The sequence below is a fragment of the Pyrus communis genome, chromosome 3 (assembly GCF_963583255.1).
Source record: "Pyrus communis chromosome 3, drPyrComm1.1, whole genome shotgun sequence".
NCBI classification, from domain to species: domain Eukaryota; kingdom Viridiplantae; phylum Streptophyta; class Magnoliopsida; order Rosales; family Rosaceae; genus Pyrus; species Pyrus communis.
In genome coordinates, this window is record NC_084805.1 from 10,881,984 (window position 1) to 10,905,237 (window position 23,254).

The 23,254-nt window shown below is 39.5% G+C and overlaps 1 pseudogene; it reads right to left on the minus strand.

Moving 5' to 3' along the window:
* Positions 1-21,629: 21,629 nt before the first annotated feature.
* LOC137728158 (protein IRX15-LIKE-like) lies at positions 21,630-22,218 on the minus strand (annotated as a pseudogene).
* Positions 22,219-23,254: the final 1,036 nt, after the last annotated feature.

A 23,254-nucleotide genomic window follows, 5' to 3' on the forward strand; every position in this document is an offset into this window, starting at 1 on the left:
TCCAGAATGATCCCTACTTATACATATACTACAATTTGACGAAAAGAGGGTTTAATTTGTGTGCGTATAAATCTCGCATCAAATTTTGGCGCCGTTGCCGGGGATTAGGAGGGATTGTTAATCACTTGGATTTGACTCAAAAACGTAAAAACACAATATAAAACACTAAACTAGACTCAAAGAATGTAAAACTAAACTTTAAAACACTAAGACAAACCAAAGACTCAAAATGCTTTTAAAAACACAAACTAAAATGATTTCTAACTAAATTGACATTAAAGTAAAGGGGGATTTAAGTTTATACGAAAATTGAAATAACGAAACAAGTTAAATAGCTAAGGGGGTCATCTCCACATATGTTACACTTGCATAATAAAACGATTTCCAATTGCATTTCAATAAATCATTAATTCTCAACACTCCAAGTTAATTAGGTCCGCTTAAATTAACCGTCAAGTTTTCCTTAAGTTAATGAATTGGATGATTGCATACGACAACCCAAAGCATTCCTCACAAGTTCCCTACATGAATTGCATAATAGAGATACAAGCAAGAATCATTAAGTTCTTTGAAAACTATAAGTGTTGACGAGGCATTCGTTACTATGATTGCATGAAACTTATGCCAAGAATTCGTTTAACGCGATTGTTTATAAGCAACCTCCACTACTTGTGAATATAAGTTCATAACGATTAGGTGAAATTCACTTATATTCTAGCGTCAAATTCATGCATGAAAATTAAGTGTGCACTCTCAATAAACATACATAAATAGGTTATCAATAAAACAGTTAAACAAATTGAATTCACAACTTATGAAACGTAATTAGAAGTAATCAAATCAAAATGCAAGCATAAACATATATTTCGAATCACCCTCTAGCTAAGGGGGGGTTTAGTTCCTCATACAAAACAAAGAGAATTAAAATTAAACATTGAAATCAAAGAAACACCTAAACATTCCAACAACTCAAACTTGAATTGTATGAACGTTTAGGCCCTCTTCTCTTCCTCTTTATTGTAGCATAAGGTCTAAGGATAGTTGGTTTGGGGGAATGGAAGTGTGGAATGGAGTGAGGAGTGATGGAAATGGAAAGATGGTTTTTGGATTCTAAGGGAGACTCACGGCTAAGAGAGAAAGGGATGTGTTTGTGGTGTGTTGTGTCTGAAATGAGATGTCCATGAATGAATGAATGCAAGGGTATTTATAGGAGTAGTGGAGGGAACATATGGCTATGTCATTTGTAGGTGAAGTAGGTGGATGTTGTAGGTGAAGTAGGTGGATGTTGTAGGTGAAGTGGATGTTGTAGGTGAAGTAGGTGGATGTTGTAGGTGAAGTAGGTGGATGTTATGTTAAGTGATAAGTGATAAGTGATATGATATGTGGTTATGATATGATAAGTGGTTAAGTGGTGATGATAAGTGATAAGTGATTAAGTGATATGATATGTGGTGATGATACGTGATAAGTGCATGTGGGTTAACTAATGAAGGAAATGCATGTGCAATGACAATGTGTTAGAATGGATGTGTGTTATGCATGGCATGATTGGGATTAGGAAAGGTTTAAATGTCCTAAAACTAAAGAGAACAAGGTTCCAACACTTTGGCTCCAATTAGGTCTTCAATTTCGTCCAACACTTTGGCTTCAAGCATAAGCTATCCGTCCTTAGCCCAAAAGTGCTCCAAAAGTCTCCAAAATGCATCTTTTTGCTCCTTTAGCCCTTTGGACCTACAAACACACGAAAATAGCTTAAAGTACTAAAATAACTAAAGAAACATAACGTAAATGTACGAGAACAAGCCATTTAAGTCGCATAAATATGCTCCTATCAGCCAACAAGGAAGGATTGGAGCTTACGGTTAGATGATGCACTTTGGGCGTATCGTACGGCGTACAAAACCCCCATTGGGATGTCCCCCTTTCGACTTGTCTATGGCAAGGCGTGCCATCTTCCCGTTGAATTGGAGCACAAAGCACTGTGGGCCATCAAGAAGTTTAACATGAACCTCGATGAATCGGGAAGTCAAAGGAAATGGCAGTTAAATGAGCTTGATGAGATAAGTGTCCTCAACTCATCGAGAATGGCGGATGGGAGAGTGCGAATGCCATTGGGTTTCAAAGCCAAAATCAGTCAAGACATGATCCATACTCCAACACGTATAATCCGGGGTGGCGAGACCACCCAAATTTCAAGTGGAGGGAGCCCCAGCAACCACCACAACAAGGAGGCTTTAGACAACAACCCCCGGGGTTCTTTCCCAAAACCTACGGCCCACCCCAAAATCAAGCCCAATCCGGCCCAAGTGCCTCAGGTACGTCTCTTGACAATGATGCACTTCTTAAGATACTAACTAAGTTGTCTAATGGGCAGGAAGATCAAGCGAAGGCTATGCAAAACCAAGATAAGAGGGTGGATCAACTTGAGAAACAAATTGGGCAGATTGCCGAGTTTGTAGGTAAGTTTCGAGATCTCGGACAACTCCCTAGTTCCACCATTCCAAATCCGAAGGGAGGTTTCGAATCAGCCAAAGCAATCACCCTAAGAAGTGGTAAGGAAGTTGGGGCAGGTCCTACATCAAAAACAGGTGATAACGAGGATGAAATTTTGCAAATGGAAGAGGAAGAAACAAGGTTGCCCACGACAAAGGTGATTCCACCTTTGCCGCAAGTCCCTATGGTCCCAAATCTGTCCAATTCGGCCAATAAAGGTAAAAATGGGTCAAATTCAGTTTCTACTAATGTTGTTCCTTCGAATGTGCCTTTTCCTAGTAGGTTCAGGCAAACGAAGAAAGAAGAAGCCGAAAAGGACATCCTTGAGACATTTCGGAAAGTGCAAGTGAACATACCCCTTTTGGATGCAATAAAGCAAGTCCCGAGGTACGCCAAGTTCTTAAAGGAGCTTTGCACCACAAGGAAGAGGATGTCGACCAAGGAAGTGGTAAAGGTAGGTGAAAATGTCTTTGCCATCTTGCAACGCAAACTACCCCCCAAATGCAAGGATCCGGGTAGTTTTACCATTCCTTGTGTGATAGGTAATACACGTTTTGAATCTGCCATGCTAGACCTAGGAGCTTCTATAAATGTTATGCCATATTCAATTTATGCATCTATGAACTTAGGAGTATTGAAAAATGATGGTGTAATCATACAATTAGCCGATAGATCTAACGCTTATCCAAAGGGAGTTTTGGAAGATGTGTTAGTGCAGGTAAAAGGTTTAATCTTTCCGGCGGACTTCTATGTGCTCGAGATGGATGAATCTGACCATGCCCCTTCATTGCCAATCCTACTTGGCCGACCATTCATGAAGACGGCTAGGACAAAGATTGATGTGTTTAATGGAACTTTGTCCATGGAATTTGATGGGGAAGTTGTTAATTTTAGTCTTTCTGATTCTATTAAGTATCCTAGTGAGGATCATTCATGTTTCTCCATTGATGTAATTGACTCTTTGGCGCAGGGATATATGGAAGATTTGAATGCCGATGCGCTTGAAAACGTCATTACAAGAAGCATGGAGCTCAAAACCAAGCAAGGGGGATTGATGCTAGGCCACGGCACACACATTCCAATGCATGCCGTGCACCCTAGTGAGGAATGTATGGAGTTGGTTGCTGCCCTAGAGTCACTTCCTAGGCACGAGGGTAAGTTTTCTAAATTTGAGTCGATTCCCATTTCGACTAACAAGTTGTTACCATCCATAGTTCAGGCGCCCACCCTTGATCTCAAACCACTACTGGGCCATTTGAAGTACATTTTCTTGGGAGAAGAGGAGACTTTACCGGCCATCATTTCTTCATCACTCACGGCACAAGAAGAGGAGAAACTAGTGCGTGTTTTGAAGGAGTTCAAATCTGCCCTAGGTTGGACGTTGGCCGATATCAAAGGTATTAGTCCCGCCACATGCATGCATCATATATTTCTTGAGGAGGGGGCCAAACCAACTAGAGAGGCTCAATGCCGTCTTAACCCTCCGATGATGGAAGTTGTGAAGAAGGAGATAATCAAGTTGTTAGATTGTGGAGTTATCTATCCTATCTTGGATAGTAAGTGGGTTTCACCGATCCAATGTGTGCCGAAGAAATCTGGAGTGACGGTTGTGGAGAACGCGGAGAATGAGCTGGTGCCCACTCGAATCCAAACCGGTTGGCGTGTATGCACTGAGTATAGGAAGATAAACGCCACCACGAGGAAGGACCACTTCCCATTGCCGTTCCTAGATCAAATGTTGGAAAGGTTAGCGGGTCATTCATTTTATTGTTTTCTTGATGGATACTCTGGTTATAATCAAATTGTTATTGCCCCAGATGATCAAGAAAAGACCACTTTTACATGCCCATTTGGTACATTTGCTTATCGTCGCATGCCATTTGGTTTATGTAATGCACCTGCTACATTTCAAAGATGCATGATGAGCATATTTTCAGATTATGTTGAGAAAATTATTGAGGTTTTTATGGATGATTTCAGTGTGTTTGGTAATTCATTTGATGATTGTTTGAGTAATCTTAGTTTGATTTTGAACCGTTGTGTTGAAACAAATCTTGTGCTTAATTGGGAAAAATGTCACTTCATGGTTAAACAAGGTATTGTTCTAGGACATATTATTTCTAAAAAAGGCATTGAAGTAGATAAATCTAAGGTAGACCTTGTTCGTCACTTACCCTCTCCAACTTCGGTTAGAGAGGTTCGTTCGTTTCTTGGTCACGCAGGTTTTTATAGGCGGTTCATAAAGGATTTTTCCAAGATTGCGCAGCCACTATGCCGATTGCTTCAAAAGGAGGTGGTTTTCGAGTTCAACGAGGCGTGTGAGAAAGCATTCAACCATCTCAAGGAGGCTCTCACTTCGGCTCCCATTATCACACCTCCAGATTGGAGCCTTCCATTTGAGTTGATGTGCGATGCTTCGGACTATGCGATTGGTGCTGTTTTGGGGCAGCGAAAGAACAAACAACCTCATGTTATTTATTATGCATCTAGAACACTAAATGATGCTCAATTAAATTACTCAACAACTGAAAAAGAATTACTTGCTGTGGTATTTGCATTAGATAAGTTTCGGTCATACTTACTTGGGACTAAAGTTATTATTTTTACTGATCATGTAGCTCTCAAGTATTTGCTCACAAAAAAAGAGGCCAAGCCTAGACTAATTCGATGGCTGTTGCTTCTACAAGAGTTTGACATTGAGATTCGGGATAAGAAGGGCGTGGAGAATGTGGTGGCTGACCACCTAAGCCGCATGGTGCATAATGAGGAGTCCCTACCCATTGAAGAGACATTCCCCGATGAACAATTGCTGTCCATAAAGGTTAGTACACCGTGGTATGCTGATATAGTTAATTTTTTGGTGTCAAAACGTATTCCAAGTGAGTTCAATAGGCACCAACGTGACAAACTTAGGCATGATGCACGGTTTTATGTGTGGGATGATCCATACTTATGGAAATTTTGTCCCGATCAGATTATACGTCGTTGTGTGCATGATTCTGAATGTCATTCAATTTTGAGTTTTTGTCATACATATGCATGTGGAGGGCACTTTGGCACACAACGCACGGCCCTCAAAGTGTTACAATGTGGATTTTATTGGCCTAGTATTTTTAAGGATGCTAGAACGTTTTGCTTAACATGTGATAGATGCCAAAGAATGGGTGGCATTAGTGCAAAGGACCAAATGCCGCAGGTTTCTATCCTAAATGTTGAAATTTTTGATGTTTGGGGTATTGATTTTATGGGTCCCTTCCCTTCATCGTATGGGTTCATGTATATTTTGCTTGCGGTTGATTATGTGTCAAAATGGGTGGAAGCCAAGGCCACCCGGACTAATGATTCTAAAGTGGTTGCAGATTTTATTAGAACTAACATTTTTGCAAGGTTTGGAATGCCACGAGTGATCATTAGTGATGGAGGGTCACACTTTTGCAATCGGACCATTGAAGCGTTATTGAGGAAATACCATGTCACCCATAAGGTTCTACACCTTACCATCCTCAAACGAATGGCCAAGCCGAGGTTTCCAACCGAGAGATCAAGCAAATACTGGAGAAGACCGTTGGGCCAACAAGGAAGGATTGGAGCTTACGGTTAGATGATGCACTTTGGGCGTATCGTACGGCGTACAAAACCCCCATTGGGATGTCCCCCTTTCGACTTGTCTATGGCAAGGCGTGCCATCTTCCCGTTGAATTGGAGCACAAAGCACTGTGGGCCATCAAGAAGTTTAACATGAACCTCGATGAAGCAGGAAGTCAAAGGAAATGGCAATTAAATGAGCTTGATGAGATAAGGCACGAGGCGTACGATAATGCAAGCATTTACAAGCAAAAGACCAAAGCTTTCCATGACAACATGATCCGTGGGAAATCATTCTCAATTGGGCAGAAAGTGGTATTGTTCAATTCCCGTTTACGTTTGTTTCCCGGTAAGTTACGTTCTAAGTGGATTGGACCATTTGTTATTACTAATGTTTTTGTTCATGGTGCAGTCCAAATCCAAAGCTTGAAAACGGGACATGAATTCAAGGTGAACGGGCATCGTTTGAAACCCTATTATGACACTTTTGTGGAGCATGCCGTGGATGACATACCCTTGGAAGCCGTGGGCCCTAGTAAGGAGTGAATGAGGTCTTTGTCCGGCTGTACGACGTTAAAGCAAGCGCTACTTGGGAGGCAACCCATGCATTCAACAAAGGAAGACTTAGAAAGCACTCCAATTCCAGATTTGCGTTCCTAAATTCTTCTCTTTGTTGCTATTTACATTCTGCCATGTTAGTATGTTTAGTTGCATGTTTGTGTGTTTATTTTTGTTTGGTGAGATTTTAAGCTTGAAACATTGAGGACAATGTTTAGTTTAAGTGTGGGGGGGGGGGGGGGTAACATTCTATTTTGAGATATTTTGTGCATGAAATTCGTAGGGTATTACCACCTAACATGTCTAAACTTGTTTCCCACTGTTTTTAAGTGTTTTTAAGCTATTTTAGAGTGTTTTAGTGTGTGTTGACTTAAAAATCCGAAACTACCATAAAAATTTGAAAAATTGTTTTGAAAAACCCAAAAAGAGTCGTTTTTGTGTGTTTGTTTGTGTTTTAGGTACCTTCCAACACAATGATGAGAATTTGGTTTTTAATTGCATGATGGTTAAAGAAAGTTACAACATGGATGGACGTTTGATATACTCTTTGGTTTATGCTTGTTTGTAGTTATAGTTTACGAATTCTCATGTAATCACAAAGAAAAAAAAAATTAGTTTTTGTAACATGCTTGAAGGAAGGAACTCAAACTAACGCTACATCCCGGTGAGACTTGAGCCTAAACGTTATTTGGAGAGTTAAAATCTGTGCATTATTGTTTTCTAAAGTCGTTGCATGATCTCATTATTCGTTGCTTGGTTACTACTTAGAAGGCGTTTCATCACTTAGTTCCAAACGCTAGAACTCATGCCCATTTCATTTAAAGCATGTCATTGATTTGCATAACACGTTTTCAAGATGAAGTTGTGTAGTGACCACCATCAAAGCCAAACAGCCATGTGCCCTTCACTCATTTTGTGTTTAAGTTAACCCCATTGAGCCGTGTTAGCCCATGTTCTTTGTTAACCCACATTATCCTCACCTAGCCTAGAATAGGACCATCCGTATCCTTGTTCTTGAAGCATAGTAAGCATGAATGATTTCCCTTTTGATTAATGTGTTGCAGAAAATAAGTGTGGCGGAAGGATTATTGATATGAGTTTATGTGCCATAGGCACGACTAGAAAAAGAAAACAAAAAGAAAAGAAGAAAGAAAGAAAAAAAAAAAAAAAAAAAAAAAAAAAAAAAAAAAAAAGAGAAAAAGAAAGAAAAAGAAGTGAAAAAGAGTTGAAAAGTATTATTTGTTGAAGTAAGGGCCCAAAACAATGAATTAGGCCTTAAGAGTTGTTTGAATCTCCCCTATTTGTCTAAAAGTTGATTTCTGCATCCTAAGGGAATTCTAGGTCATAATTTCATTACTTTACTTACTATTGCTTAAAGAACTTTTGTTATCCCTACCTTTCCTTGTTAGCCAACACCCCAAGCCCCGTTACAACCCTTGACTTCTATCTTGAGTGATGTGCATTTCAATTGTGGAGTTTGAATTTGGTATGAGCATATGGTGTCACTGGTTCTCGCATCTAAGTAATAGCATTCCATTCATGAGATCATATCTTAACACGTTTAATTACTCCAGAAATTGTGTTCTTTGTCATAACGTATGTGAGTACTAGTCTTTCATGTTTATATCAATCTTCTCACATATAACTAGTGTAGGGTGTGTAGTCAGAAAATCTGAGTGAAAATTGAGTGCATAACTAGTGAGGAATTGAGGGAATGCTCTAAAGCATGTTACTACATTCCAAATGTGTTTTAATTGATTAAATGCGAACTAGTGAATGGTGACTATGATTAAGTATGTGCTTGGGGGGAAGGAAGACTAAAAGCTATGTGAGTAATGATCTTTGACATGTCATGTTTCATTGGAAATCCCTAAGGAAATCGTTGGAAGGTTTAGGTTATGTTTTGTTTGTTTTGTTTCGTTTTGTTTAGTTTAGTTGTTTTGTTTTGCTCGAGGACTAGCAAAAGTTAAGTGTGGGGGAATTTGATAGGAGCATATTCATGCAACTTAATTAGCTTGTTCTCGTGCATTTATGTTGTGTTTACTTAGCTATTTTAGTGTTTAAGGCTACTTTTGTGTATTTTCAGATTATAAGGCTAAAGTGTGCAAGAAGATGCAAATTGGAGTCTTTTGGAGCGAAAGAGGAATGAATGAGTTGAAGATTTGAAGAAACGACGAATTCCTACTCCAACGATGAATTCTTACCAAAACGAGGAATCCTACTCAAACAAGGTTTCCTACTGGAAGTAGGAAAGTTAACCCTAAGTTTCCCGTTTTGGTAACCTTTCCTAATCTAAACGTCCGTATTTTCTAGCCACTTTGTAGGCCTTGAATGCACTTTAGTACACAAGACCAAGGCCCTAGGTTCCTTAAACAACCATAGCCGCACCTTTATATTTCTATTTTAATTTCCTATTTTGGTAGCCTTTGATTCATCCAAAATCCATCCTAGCCGTACCTTCCAATTGACCCTAATTTCCCTACTTTTCATTCATATCGTGCAGCAACCATTAATTCTCTAACCTAAGCCATGATTATTGATTCATTCACCCTAATTGATTCTTTCCTAGCCGCACCTTTTCCCTTGTTCCGCAGCCACCATAAGCCAATATCCCATTATTCTTCTAAGCCGTGGCCCCCCCTAGAGATTTCAGCCATTCACCATAATAAATCATTCATTCATTCAACCTAATTAACATCCTGCCGCAGCCAATATATTATTTATTCTTTTCTGCCGTGGTTTTCCCCAAGCCATTGCAGCCAATTCCCATCACCCGTGCATTCCATAATCATTAACCTTTTTACTCCCAAAAACCCGTGCATCCATTCTCCATAATTCATGCAGCCGCATCACCTTTTCACCTTTTCTCCATCACAGCCGCAACCAATCCAACCCTAATTCAATCATCCACATCCTTGCAGCCACCTTTACACCCAGATTCCATAATCATTCCAGCCGCACTTCCTCCCCACCAATTTCAGCAACCATCCAACACAGCCGCACCTTTCCTCCACCCTCGCAGCCACCTTACACACCCTCCACAACCATTGCCGCACCACCAAACCTCCATAAACCCATTCCCAAACCAGAAAAACATCCAAAACTCACCTAGACTATCATTGCCGCAGCGAGGAGAAGAAGAAGGAGGGCTTAGACGCGCAGAAATTCAAGTGGATTCGTTGTGCGTTCTAGGTGTAATCAATCCTTTGTTCTTTATGTTTAAATTCAATTTTATTTTTCTTGTTGTGAACATGAGAGGCTAAATCCCTATTTAGCTAGGGGGTGATTCGAAACCATGTTTATGCTTGCAATATGATTTGATTACTTTTGGTTGGAATTTCATGTATTTTGGATTCAATTTGTTTAACTGCTTGATTGATAACTTATTTGTGTATGTTTATTGAGAGTGCACGCTTAATTTTCATGCATGAATATGACGCTAGAATATAAGTGAATTTCACCTAATAGTTATGAACTTATATTCACAAGTAGTGGAGGTTGCTTATAAACAATCGCGTTAAATAAATTCTTGGCATAAGTTTCATGCAATCATAGTAACGAATGCCTCGTCAACACTTATAGTTTTCATGATGCTTAATGATTCTTGCTTGTATCTCTATTATGCAATTCATGTAGGGAACTTGTGGGGAATGCTTTGGGTTGTCGCATGCAATCATCCAATTCATTAACTTAAGGAAAACTTGACGGTTAATTTGAGCGGACCTAATTAACCCGGGGTGTTGAGTTTCATAATTCATCGAAAGACCAACTGAAAATCAAATTGTATGCAAGTGTGACATGTGTGGAGAAGAACCTTCTAGCTAGCATTCATCCATATTTTCATCACATTCATATTTACATTCTATCTTTAAATTACAATCTGTGCATTTAGTTTAATTTCGTCAAAACCTCAATCCCCCTTTACTTTAGTGTCTAATTTAGTTAGAAAGTGTCTTAGTTTGTGTTTATAAGTGTTTTGCATTCTTTGAGTCTTTTGATTTGTTTTAGTGTTTTATTGTTTAGTTGTGCATTCTTTGAGTCTAGTTTAGTGTTTTTAACGTTTGTTTTACGTTTTTGAGTCAGTGTCCAAGTGATTTAGTAATCCCTCCTAATCCCCGGTCTAGAACGATCCCTACTTGCATCTTTACTACAATTGTCACAAGAGGGTTTTAATTTGTGTGCTTAATTAGTTCGCATCATGCACGTGTTATCTGAAAAGCCGAGATTGTGTCTGAAGAGCGTTGCCGAACTTTATGCAGGAAAATCCGGCTTTTAAGATTTGAAGAGTGATGTCTCTTCAATTTTTTTTTAATCGGTGGTCGTGTCGCCTCTCCTTTGACCTCCACGCGTTTTCAACTTTGTCAGAGATCTTTGACAAAGTTGCACGTGTTATCTGAAAAGCCGAGATTGTGTCTGAAGAGCGTTGCCGAACTTTACGCAGGAAAATCCGGCTTTTAAGATTTGAAGAGTAGTGTCTCTTCAATTTTTTTGAATCGATGGTCGTGTCGCCTCTCCTTTTTATAGAGGTATCGATCACCTCCAACATGCACACTTTGAAGGTTGCCCATTCGTGAAAATCGTCTCCAGTGTATTTTGTTTTAACGGCCCTTTGAGATTTTACTCCATCCAACCCTTCTCTTTTAACACCTTTGAAAATGGCTAACCCATCTAACATTTGCTTAGATTTGAGTCTCAGCAGTGATACGGGTGCGCCGCGTCAAGGTAATGTATGGCGCCTGTCTTTCTTATCTTCTAATGGCCCTCTTACAGGTGAAGACTCCGTGATGAATGATGCAACAACAGCTACGATAGTAGCTAGGAACCTCCTCACTCCTAAAGATAGTAGGCTGCTTTCAGGACGGTCCGATGAGTTGGCCGTTCAAGAGTCCCTAGCTCTCAGTGTTCAGTGTACGGGCTCTGTGTCCAACATGGGCCAACGCCTACTTGCTCGATCCCGTCAAGTTGAATCATTGATGGCGGAGGTGGAAAATCTTAAACAAGAGATCCAACAGCTTAAGCGTGAGAATAGAGGTTTTCACGTGCTTGCAAATAATTATTCGACGAGCATGAAGAGGAAGCTTGATCAGCTGCAAGAATCTGAAGGTCGAATTCAAAGTGACCGTCAAAGGCTTGCGGCTTTCTTCCAGAGGCACCTTTTTCCTGCGTCATCTAGCGTTCCACCAAGTATTGAGGCCTCGAATGATCCATCTTCGATGCCTCTCGCTCCTGGAGTTTTGCCAAGTAGTGGGGGTTCACGTGAACAACCTTTGTGAAAGTTCCATCTTTTTTTTTTTTTTTTTTTTTTTTTTTGTACGTACTTGTAATTTCTCGGAGATCAATGGACATGCTTTATTTTATTCAGTGTATTTGGTTGCCTCCCAAGTAGCGCTTTCTTTTACGTCTTCCAGCCGGACGATGGTATGCTCATTCCCCATTGGAGCCCACGGCATGAAATTGATCTTTGAATGGGAGGTGATGCTTGAGATGATCCGTTAATGGTTTAAATTCTAGAGTGGATGCCTGAATCATTAACAACATATTAGTATAAAAGAAAATTGAAATTCGGGGTGGCGGCTTACCTGTGTGCTCCGACATGAACTCAAGAATAAACACCCCTTCGAAAGTTGTAGGACCAGAAAATTCAGCTAGATTTGGTGTTTTGAGAGTTATGACTTGTCCCGTGTCATAAAATCCGACTTCTTTGGGAATTGTTGTCTCAAGTATATCCTCTTTAACGAATTCTTGATATTCCATACTTTGCACCTTTGGAAGGGCTTCCAAGATGTCTTTTTCACTTTCTTCTTCCTTGGAATTCATGAACCTGCAAGGAATAGGGATATTTGTTGGAACGGGGTTAGAAATAATGAAATTTGGAACAACCTTACCTGAATTGGATGGCGTAGGGGTAATAGGTGCCTGCGGCAATGGTGTTTCCACCCTTGCCGTGGCTTGGGTGTATTCCTCTTCCTCAAATCGCAATCTTTCATCTTCCTTGTGATTTGATTTTGATGGTTGAGGGTCCGTTCCAACCTCCTTGCCACTTCTCAAGATGATTTCCTTGGCAGTTTCAAATCCTCCATTCGGATTTGCAATGGTTGAACTAGGGAGTTTGCCTTGGTCTCGAAATTGTCCTACGAACTCCGCTATCTGCCCAATTTTCTTTTCCAAGTGGTCCAACCTTTTGTCTTGATTTTGCATTGCTTTATTTTGATTTTCTTGCCCCTGAGACAATTTGGTGAATAACTTAATAACCGTATCATTATACAAATACGTACTTGAATTTGTTTGGGCAGGTTGTGGTGGCTGCATAGGCGTTGAATAGAACTCCTCATATGGCTGCCAATATTATTTTTGTTGAACATTTTGAGGTTCCCACCACATAGAGTTTGAATGATCACTCCAATCCGAATTGTAAGTATTGGAAAACACATCGTTCTTTGATTGATTATGATCAAATGTACCAACTCTTTGCATTTGGGACCTTTCCATGAGTTGTGACAAAAGAGAAGCATTATCAAGTGCCATGTCTTGCTTCTCTAGTACCTAAAACAAGAAAAACAACACAAGGTCAGAATCTTTAACAACATAACTAAATAAACAGAAAGTAAACAATCCAAGGGATTAGCAAAGTTGCTAATCCCCGGCAACGGCGCCAAAATTTGATGCGAAACTTATGTTGACACACAAATTAAAACCCTCTTGTGACAATTGCAGTATATGTATAAGTAGGGATCGTTCTTAACCGGGGATTAGGAGGGATTGCAAAATCACTTGGAAACTGACTTAAAAACGTAAAATAAAGTTTAAAACACTAAAACAAACCAAAAGACTCAAACAGCACCCAAAACACTCAAAACTGCCTTAAAAACACTTTCTGGGCAGTTTTGAGCACTTGGTGAATTTGGACGAATTTGTGTAACAAATTGAATCAAAACACTTATAAACACAAACTAAGACACTTTCTAACTAAATTGGACACTAAAGCAAAGGGGGATTGAGGTTTTGACGAAGTTAAACTAAATGCACAGATTGTAATTTAAAGGCAGAATGTAAATATGAATGTGATGAAAATATGGATGAATGCTATAGCTAAGGGGTTCTTCTCCACACATGAAATATATGCAATGCAAATCAATTTCCAGTTATCAATTCATTAAGTTATGAACCTCAACACTCCAAGTTAATTAGGTCCGCTTAAATTAACCTTCAGATTTCCCTAGAATCATTGAATTGGATGAATATGCATCGCAAACAAATTATTCCTAACAAGTTCTCTATATGAACAGCATGATAAAGATACAAGTTAGAATCATTACGTTCTTTGGAAATCATAAGTATCAACAAGGCATTTGTAACTATGAAAAGCATGATACGCTTGTCAGGAATCCACTTAACATGATCGTGACTAGCAACCTTTACTACTTGTGAATATAAATTCATAACGATTAGGTGAAACAAACTTATATCCTAGCACCAAATTCAAGCATGCAAATTAAGCGTGCACTCTCAATCAACATACAAGAATAAGTTCTAAATCAAACGGTTAAGCAAATTGTATTCAAAACTTATGCAACGATAACTGGAAGTAATCAACTTATTTCACATATATAATCATGGTTTCGAATCACCCCCTAGCTAACTAGGGGGTTTAGCCTCTCATGTTCACAAAAAGAGAAATAAAATTGAATTTAAACATAACGAACAAAAGATGGATTACATCTAAAACGCCCAAGAAATCCACTTGAATTTCTGCACGTTTTAAAGTCCTCTTTCTCCTTCTCCTTGCTGCGGCAGAGATGGTCTAGGGGTGTTTTGGATGTTATTTTGGGTTGGGGATGGATTTAGGGAGGTTTGGTGGCATGGAAAGGTTGTGGAGTGATGGAGGAAGGTTTGTATGGTAGCTGGAATGGTGGAGAAAGGCACGGTAAAGGCTGGGAAATGGTGATGAATGTGTTGCGGCTGAATGGGAAATTATCTCCTCTAATGGAAGGGGAATGCACGGCTTTATATAGAAATGGGAGAGCATGTGGGTGAATTATAGAATGGGAAAGCATGTGAGTGACAGCTAGGGTGATTGGTGGCTGCAATGATGAAGTGGGAAAGCTGGAAATGCAAGGGGAATGCACGGCACAAAGGGAGAATGGGAGAATGTAGCTGAATGATGATGGTTTTAATGGGAGTGACAGCTAGGGAATATGGAAGTGTGCGGCTAAGGTTGGAATAATGTGATGGTGGCTGAAATAATGAAGGGAATGAATGGAAAAACAGCTAGGGAGTGAATGATTAAAGGGTGCATGAATGGAATGATTAAAGAGTGAATGAATGGGAGAGTATGTGGTTGAATGATGAAGTGGGAAAGCTATAATTGGAAGGAGTGGAAGGGGAATGCACGGCAATGGTGTTAGAATGGGCTAGGCCCTTTGTTTTATGTCCTAAAGTGCATACAAGGCCTTCAATTTCGTCCAACACTTTGGCTCCAAGCATAAGCTATCCATCCTTAGCCCAAAAGTGCTCCAAAAGGCCCCAAAAGGCTCCAAAATGCATCCTTTCGTCAAATACGTCTTATGATCCTGAAAACACACAAAAGAAGCTTGAAGAACTAAAATAACTAAGAATTAATAACATAAATGCACGAAAACAATTAAACTAAGTCGCATAAATATGCTCCTATCAGTTACATGATTTATTGATAAGGATTCTGAGATGTGGTTTGAAAATTGTCCAAGGAGCCGTTCGTCCGGGACCCCTCGATGTACATGCTAGGAAAATGATAGGGCGGACTCCAGGTGAGTGAATCTTTTCCTTTTTTATCGTATATATATACATGATTGATAATTTCAAAAATACTTTTAAATTGAATTAAGCAATTTGTGCCATGTTATATATATTTATATGTTCTAAGGTACTACGAGATGGTTGTGTTTTACATAATTGATGTGAACTACGATTGGCTTGATCCCTGTTTAGGGTATGTAGGCAGTCTAATAAGACGTTAGATGCAACCATACAATAAATGAGATTAAATAATCGAGGCAAAAGCCTTGTTTGGGAAATTGAGCAATGTGAAGGAAGTTGGTGAAAATGTGAGATTTAACCTTATGATTTTGGTGGTTAAATGTTGGTCATAAATCAATGTGTGAGGAATTGAGAGGTTGAAGTAAAGAATCATAAGTAATGATAGTTAATTAAACTAATATTTAGTTGGACTTGTTCCAGATAATTATTCTCGAAATAAATAGTTAGGGAGTGGGGCATTACAGATTATGCGTATTTCGCCATGTTATATATATGTATATATTGGTAAATGCTATGACATGGTTGAGTATTAGATTGCATTATGGCATATCCATGTGTATACTACCTGTAAGTAATTACTGTGAATGCTTTGAAGTGCGAAGAGGAACGCAGGATGTACAGGTAAGTTCATGTGAGTTTATGGTGTTACTTGTGGCATGACTATATTTATGCTTTAGGCAACTCTGACCTTGTCATACAAGTTGCAATAATAGGCAACTCTGACCTTGTCGTACAGGTTGCAATGACAGGCAACTCCTACACTGTAGTACAGGTTGCCCATGAGTCGTATATGTTATAATAGATGCAGTTAGAGCTCATAAACCTGCACCCTGGTATTAGTGTTCTCATCTGTGGCCAGGGCATAGTCCTTCATGTGATGTTCACCTCCCACACCTTATGCTCACCTTGGATCCAAGGTAGGTGCAAAGTTCTGTCGTACAGACTAGTACAGGTGGTTCTGACTCGTAGGTAACCCGCGATTATTCACATAGTCTTCACGTGATCGTAGCACTTGAGCGTACTTATTTACACCCAGTCATGTTGTACAGACCACTAGAAGTGGTTCCAACTCGTGTGCAGGGATATGTGATGAGCCATGGGTCCAGCCGTACAGGCCACGAGAGGTGGATCCAGCTGACATATTATTTGGATATGTGATGCACTATGGGTTCAGTCGTACATGCCACGAGAGGTGGATCCGGTTGACATATTACTTGGATATGTGATGAGCTATGGGTTCAGCCATATAGGCCATGAGATGTGGATTCGGCTGACATATTACTTGGATATGTGATGAGCTATGGGTTTATCCATACAGGCCACAAGAGGTGGATCCGGCTAACATATTACTTGGATATTGATTGATGAGATATGGATGAGTCGTACAGATCACTACAAGTGACTCCGACTTATGTACTAGCATTGATTGATAAGATATAGGTGCAGTCGTACAGGTCACCATAGGTGACTCCGACTTGCGTGCTAGTATGAGTTATTAAGCACATGATTATTTATATTGCTAATGAGATGTTGTGTCGTGGTATACTTCTGGATTTGCTATTAGTATACTTTTGATTTCATACTTATACGTAGTATGATTTTCTAGAAACTATATAGGTTTTACAGCAAGGGGTTACTACCCTTGATAATTGAAATGATTTTGAAAATCTTTGTGTTGCTCACTCACACTTTCTATTTTTGCACCCCTCCAGGTTCTATTAGCAAAGTTTTGTATCAATGAGGAATTGTGACACTCCCCAGTTCAGGTGGCTCCTTATGATAGTATAATTATTATCTTACCTCATTGTACTTTTCTTATGCTCTGTATCACGCGTGAAATGAGTCTAAAACCGCTCACCACTCACTCGTGTATATAGGCACTTTTAGTTTTAAATTTATTCGCATTTTACACATTATCACACTTTATGGCTTCATCACCTTCCAGGTGTCGGCCAGGACAGCTCGATTCGGAGTCCTAGTGGACATTCCGGGTCAGGGTGTGTCATATTTAAATTGAAAAATGTTGTTAAGATTAAGAAAACTTGCCAAATTATTTCCTATATCAACTTAGAAGAAAATTTTATGGAGTGAGAGAAACATGAATCAACCAAATTAATTACAAAACGTGGAAATTCTGAATTCTCATATAACAAGCGATGCATTTAGAATATTAGTGCCTTTTTTTATTTTTTTATTTTTGTAAAATCATTAATCCTCCTTCAAATCTACATATGTTTAATTAATTATGCATATTAAACATGATAGAGTTTATGTTTTTGTATGGGTATGTAGTTTTTATATTCGCAAATATCTGTATGTACTATGGGTATGTAGTTTTTATGAAGTATCAGAGCACAAATCAACAGAAATCAATAAGATTATGATTTTTTCTCAGAAAGCATGAAAAAATGAAGGTACGAAGAAGACGGAGAAATTTCTCCTTTTTGATTCTATTCAGCTATAACTGAATTGATACATCTAGAAGTATAGAGTTGGGGGGAGGGGGGTGAGATATAGCCGTTTGAAGGCACACTCACTCATCCACCTCCCACACTCACGTGCACAACACATGCTCATTTATAAGTGAGTTGTTATACCACGTGGCATACATCTAGCCTATTAGCTTTGGTTTAATCTGAGCCCTACATTACAAACTAAGAACAACTACTTTGAATTACAAAGGAAAACAAGAAACTTGAATCAGAAGGCAGCTGCAAAGCTTAAACATCAACACTCGCATCTAAGCCTGCAGCTAATTTGACTCCTAGCATCTCTCTGAAATAATTGAACTTCTCCTTTGGTAGGGCTTTAGTCAGGATATCTGCCATTTTTTCTTCAGATTTGCAGTAAATAAGCTCAATCTCATTCTCTTGTATTGCATCTCTCTAATGAAGTGAAATTTTCTGCTGATGTATCTTGTTTTCTGATGAAACATAGGATTCTTAGCAATAACTATTATTGAAGTGTTATCACACATTAGCATAGTAGGTTCAACCTATTCTTCCCCGAAATCTTCCAAAACAAATCTCAATCACTTGGCCTTAGATGTTGCTTCAGCAGCACCTACATATTCAGCTTCTGCAGTGGACAATGCCACTGTGTTTTGTTTGATTGATGCCCAAGAAAACACATCTGAACTAAGATTGAAAGCATACCCTGATGTGTTTTTCATGTGATCAATACTCCTAACCCAGTCACTGTCAGAATATCCAATAAGAAGTGTTGACTTTCCTTTTACATATTCAATGCCAAAATCCATAGTACCTTGAATGTATCTCAATATTCTTTTTGCTGTTCCCATATACTTCTTACTTAGACCATGCATGAATCTTGCCAAGAGACTAACACCAAACATTATGTTTGGTTTAGTGGCAGTAAGGTATAGAAGGCTTCCGACCAATTTCCTATACTTAGACTCATTTGCAGCTTCACTTCTATCATTCTTGCACAACCTTTCATTTGCTACAAGTGGTGTTCCCACAGATTTACAACCCTTTAATCCAAATTTCTCCAGCAACTTCATTGCATATTTCTTCTGATGTATGAAAATGCTCTTCTTGGTTTGTACAACTCCCATACCAAGAAAATGGTGCAGCAATCCCAAATCAGTCATCTCATAATGCTGCATCATGTCATTTTTAAATTTGTCAAGCATTGTGTCACTACTTCCAGTGTACACAATATCATCAACATACACAAAAACTATGAGAATCCCTGAGTTTTCAGCCTTAGTGTATAAAGTGGCTTCGCTAGGACTTCTTTTAAAACCAGCCTTGGTGAAGTAAGAATCAATTTCATCATACCAAGCTCTTGGAGCTTGCTTAAGGCCATATAATGCCTTATTTAACTTGTACACTTTATCCTCCTTGCCTTGTATGACAAATCCTTGAAGTTGATCAACATAGACTTCCTCCTTGAGTACATTATTAAGGAATGCAGACTTTACGTCCAACTGAAATAGTTGCCATTCTTTTTGAGCTGTAAGAGTTATCAAAGTCCTTATGGTGTTAAGCCTAGCAACTGGTGCAAAGGTCTCATTGAAGTCAATTCCTGGCTTCTGTGAATAACCTTTTGCAACCAGTCTAGCTTTGTTTTTCTGAATGCTTCCATCAAGATTCAGTTTTGTTTTGTATACCCACTTCACAGCAATCATAGGTTTGCTAGATGGTCTGTCTACTAGCATCCATGTATTATTCTTTTCAATCATGTCTAGCTTAGCTTGCATAACTTTCATCCAAGACAAATCTAGAGCAGCCTCTTCATAATTCTCAGGTTCCATAATGCAAACATTACACTGTGCAATGACTTCATTCAAGGGTCTCTATTTCTTTAGAGTAAAATCATAGCTCTGTGATAGATCAATCTGTGAGCTTGAACCATCAGCATTAGAACGCAAACCTTCTTGTGAAATATCAAAAATGACCTCATGGAGTACAATTTCATCTTGAACTTTTAACCTTTGAGTTGGTTCAGATTCTGCTATATCAATAGTAATTGATACATTGGAATATTTTCCAGAGCTTTCATTCCAATCCCATTTGGCACTCTTATCAAATACTATATCTCTAGACAATATAATTTTATTAGTGATAGGATCAAATAACCTGTATCCTTTCTCATTAGTTCCATACCTAGCAAAAACACATTTGTGACTGTTGCACTCAAGTTTGTGTCTTAGATTCATGGGAACATGAACATAGCATACTGACCCAAAGATCTTTAAGTGTGCAATTCCAGGTTTTCTTCCACTATAGGATTCAAAAGGGGTCATCTTATCCAAAGCCCTCGTAAGACACCTGTTGAGGAGATATACTGCAGTGTGCACAGCTTCTGCCTAAAACTGGTATAGCATGCCTTTTTCATATAGCATAGTTTTTGCCACTTCCACCACAGTTTTATTCTTTCTTTCTAACACACCATTCTGCTGTGGTGTGTATGACATGGTTAGTTGCCTTTGCATACCAGAGACATTGCAATAGTCACTGAATTCAGAAGACATGAACTCACCACCTCTATCACTTCTTAGGTACTTGATCTTGTGTCCACACTGTGATTCTGTTATTGCTTTGAGCCTTTTGAAATACTCCAATGCCTCAAGTTTGTACCTCAGAAAATAGACCCATGTCATTCTAGTACAATTATCAGTGAACAAAATGAAGTACTTGTTTCCAGCATTTGAAGCAATTTGCATTGGACCACAAATATTTGTATGTACTATGGGTATGTAGTTTTTATGAAGTATCAGAGCACAAATCAAAAGAAATCAATAAGATTATGATTTTTTCTCAGAAAGCATGAAGAAATGAAGGTGCGAAGAAGACAGAGAAATTTCTCCTCTTTGATTCTATTCAGCTATAATTAAATTGATACATCTAGAAGCATAGAGTTGGGGGGGGGGTGAGATATAGCCGTTTGAAGGCGCACTTACTCATCCACCTCACACACTCATGTGCGCAACACATGCTCACCTATAAGTGAGTTGTTCTACCATGTGGCACACATCTAGCCTATTAGCTTTGGTTTAATCTGAGCCCTATATTACAAACTAAGAACAACTACTTTGAGTTACAAAGGAAAACAAGAAACTTGAATTAGAAGGCAGGTGCAAAGCTTAAACATCAACACTCTCCTCTAAGCTGGCAGCTGATTTGACTCCTAGCATCTCTCTAAAATAATTGAACTTCTCCTTTGGTAGGGCCTTAGTCAGGATATCTACCATTTGTTCTTCAGATGCGCAGTAAACAAGCTCAATCTCATTCTCTTGTATTGGATCTCTGATGAAGTGAAATTTTCTGCTGATGTGTTTTGTTTTTTGATGAAACGTAGGATTCTTGGCAATAACTATTGCTGAAATGTTATCACACATTAGCATAGTAGGTTCAACCTGTTCTTCCCTAGAATCTTCCAAAACAAATCTCAACCACTTGGCGTGAGATGTTGCTTCAATAGCACTTACATATTTAACTTCTGCAGTGGACAATGCCACTGTGTTTTGTTTGATTGATGCCCAAGAGAACACACCTGAACCAAGATTGAAAGCATACCCTGATGTGCTTTTCATGTCATCAATACTCCTAACCCAGTCACTGTCACAATATCCAATAAGAAGTGCTGACGTTCCTTTTACATATTCAATGCCAAAGTCCGTAGTACCTTGAATGTATCTTAGTACTCTTTTTGCTATTCCCATATACTTCCTACTTGGACCATGCATGAATCTTGCCAAGAAAAACATGGGTTTTATCCCTACCGCCTTTCTTCCTCCGGTGGTAAAAGTCGCCGACAAACGCCCTGGCGACGTCGGCGAATACCCACTTGGGCCGTCAACCAAAATCACATCTTAAAGGGCCTGGTATATATGGTTCGGCAAGTCGTTGATCCCAATCTTACAGTCTAAGAACAGCAAGTTCTAGACCGGCCAGCACTCATTTTTGACCTGGGACTTGGTCGTTGACAGCAATTGTTTGTGGTCCTTGACTTGGGTCGCGTACGACACATCGTACGCCTCGAGGCTCTGGTGGAAGTGGGATTGCTTGAATCTGGAGACGAGGAACTCGCTCTTGTCGACGAAGGCAGTGCGGTCGTTGAGGTTAAGTGCGTGGCAGAAGAGGGATTCGTGGGTGAGGTCGAAGATTAGGAATTTGCAATTGGGCGCGCATAGAGGCGGGTAAGGGTGGAGGAAATGGAGGTGAGTTTCGGCGGGGACATGTGGGGTGCCGACAAGGTGTTCGATGATGAAATGGCGTTTGTGGATTGGTTGGGGTTGGAGGAGGATGAGTTTTGCATTTGTGCTGGCGGTGTTGTTCTTCATTTCTAGAGAGAGAGAGAGAGTCAGATTGTATTTTCCTTATCCTGTGTTCTGTTTCATGGTTTGATTTGCTTCGAAGTTAGAGAGAGTGATAGAGAAATCAGGGAGGGGATTGAGTGGGACACGAATGCCAATGTGGGATGGGAACAGTTGAGCTCTTGGACTCCAAAAGGTGGCATCTCCTCATAAAAACGATGGTGGAGGGGAGGGGGTACTTTGTAAAAGTGAAAGAGTGGAGGACGTATTTTATTAAAATGAAAGGTGGAAAAGACTCTAGTGCAAATATAAATTGTTTGTGGCCCAGTCCATTTGTGAAGTGTTTTTTACTTTTTTTTTTAATTTTTTTTTTCTATGAACAAACAATACTATCTATAATAAGGGATTGGAGAATGAGCTAAGCCTTACAATGTGCTAGTAATAATGTGGTTCAAATTTGTTTTTGGTAAGAATCGAACCTAAAACCTCTGACTTACTAGTAAAGAAGAATACTACTGAACCATAGTACTAAGTAGCTATTTACAAAGTTAAGGACTAACAAGAGATGTGCCGGCTTTACTAGGGGTGGGTAAACGGGTCCTGGTTCCACGGGTCGGGGCGGATCCTTGCTGTTCGGGGCAGGTCCAAAAATTATAAATATTAAACGAGGGCTGGCCGGGCCGGGTTGGTTCCTAGTAAATAATGGAGTGGGCTGGTTCTAAAAATTAGAGAAAATGGATCCCCGGCCCAGACCGTTCATTCTAACTGATTAAATCTCTAGCCTTCATTCCTACTGATTACCTTCTCTCTTACTCTCAGGGTCAAACGTAATTCACTTAACCCTCCCCTCTCATTCTCTTTCTTATTCTCAGACTCCACTCCGAGTCTCCTTCGCAGGGGTTCCCTCGATCTCTCTTCTTTCTCGATCTCGAAGACTTGATCTCCTATCTCTCAATCACCTCCTTCTCGATCTTTCTCTCCCACAATTTCTCTCTCCCCCATCTCACGCGCCCTAAATGCAGCTTAATTAAGGGTAGG